Source organism: Frankliniella occidentalis, unplaced genomic scaffold (assembly GCF_000697945.3).
Source record: "Frankliniella occidentalis isolate FOCC.00 unplaced genomic scaffold, Focc_3.1 Scaffold27, whole genome shotgun sequence".
NCBI lineage: Eukaryota > Metazoa > Arthropoda > Insecta > Thysanoptera > Thripidae > Frankliniella > Frankliniella occidentalis.
In genome coordinates, this window is record NW_026267157.1 from 1672184 (window position 1) to 1674046 (window position 1863).

The 1863-nt window shown below is 48.4% G+C and overlaps 1 protein-coding gene across 6 annotated transcripts in view; it reads left to right on the forward strand.

The window, feature by feature from the left end:
• Window positions 1-1863, forward strand: part of LOC113215029 (acetylcholine receptor subunit alpha-like) — a 202496-nt gene that overhangs the window by 182018 nt on the left and 18615 nt on the right. The gene's annotated exons all lie outside the window — the stretch shown is intronic.

Sequence of the window (1863 nt, forward strand, 5' to 3'; positions counted from 1 at the left end):
CCCCCTGCCTGCCCCCCCTACCCCTCCTCCCTCCTTCCTTCCGGCCTGGTCGCCTGGTCCGAGACTGCTGCACTAGAAACAATGGACGCCCCATAAAAGACGTGTCTTCGCGATCCCCCTCCACTTCTCCACCCTCCCCCCTCTCTCTCTCCCTCCCTCTCTCCCTCGCTCCCACGCTCACTCCACGAGCCTGTCGCTCAAATCAGCTGATAACTCCTGCTCATTTAAACGGACGCTCCGACACGAAGTTACTTCCAAGGTAAAAACAATGTCTCGGTTTTTGAGGAAAACGGGAAAACCTTGAAGACTCCCCATGTTTTTGGAAAACTCCTCAGATCTCGCCTCAGATTTTGAGGAAGCTCCTCAAAGAATGACAAGAAATTCCACTTTTTTTTCGGAGACTAACTCAAAATCTGAGGAGCTTCCTTTAAACTAAGGAACTTCCTCAAAGTTTTCCCTTTTCTCTCAAAAAATGAGAGCTTGTTTTCACCGTGTCCATCGCCGTGGAACTATCGGCCCAGGCTCAGGCTGCCACCGCGACAAACTGCCCGTATGTCTACTCTACTCATTGCCGGCAAATGCGCACATTTTTTTTTTTCGCAGTGTAGCCGCGGGAGATTGCACGGCACTTAGTTCGGACCGCGTTGATTGCCACTCAGCGCGGCAACAACGCTGCTGCGAGTGCTCGCGGTGCGTCCCACACGCACACAAAGAAACGAAACATAAACTCTGCACATTTCGTTTTAGCCATCAGTCTAGCCCCCCCCCCCCCCTAAAAATAAAAAGATCTTCCAAATCTTTACTATGCTATATTTTCCTACCACAAACTTTCATCCTTTAAAATGGAATTTTACACACATGCTTGGACGATGCATTCCAGCACTGTAAAGAAATGGAAAAAAGGACAAGACTGTTAAACTGTGAAATTTCAACGTTAATTGTAGGGCGAGTGACGCACTGAACGTACATACATAATGGTTCTAGACTACCAACCTACGAAAAGGTAAAACCGTAAGTTTCTACCAACCCTCAACATCCATTAATGGCTTAAATTAAGTCCAAATAAAAATTAAAACAGGCTTGTTTTCCCAGAACCCGCTCCCCCAGCGGGTGCCTTTTTAATTTGCAAGTGCAGCAGCAGGCGCCCTGTGCGCATCCGCTGCGAGCTCCTCTGTGCGGCATACAATTTGTCGCCCCCATTGTAGTGCGACACGCCCGTTTTTAACCTAGTTAAAGTTATTTTATTTCCTCCGGCTCCTTTTCACTCGGACCTGCAGTTTTCTTTTCATTTTATTTACTTGTGCATCGCTGTGTGTGTGTGTGTAGCACACCCAGGGATTTTTTCTGTCTGTCTGCGTGCGTGTGTGTGTGTCGTGTGTCTATGTGTTGGCGCCGTTGTTTGAATGAGCCGCGTGGACGGCACATTTTAATCCGGCTTGCCTCCTGGTGGCGGCGCGCATAATGGCCCAGCCGTCACGCGGGTCCCGTCACGCGGGTCCCGTCACGCCAAACTGCAAATATTTTCTGCGATTTTTTTGTAATTGCAGTACACGCAGCACAGCACTGTCTGTTAAAGTCACTGCACGCACTTTTGGTCAAATTGATGTAATCGCGCCGAGTAAGGTAAAACATACAAAGTACAGTATCTTTAAACATAGTCTTTTATGGGCAGTTACAGTGAATAAAAGTACAACGATCACGTATACCTCCTCATACCTCCCACGCCTTCCATTTGGTGTACTTTGGTGCACAATATTTTTGACAGTGTAAGGTGTGCAGTATGTTTTGTGCTCGCGTCTGTTGCGCACCTACCGAACAATTATCCCGCTGCCGTATTTTTTACCACCCCCTTGAGGGCGGCCC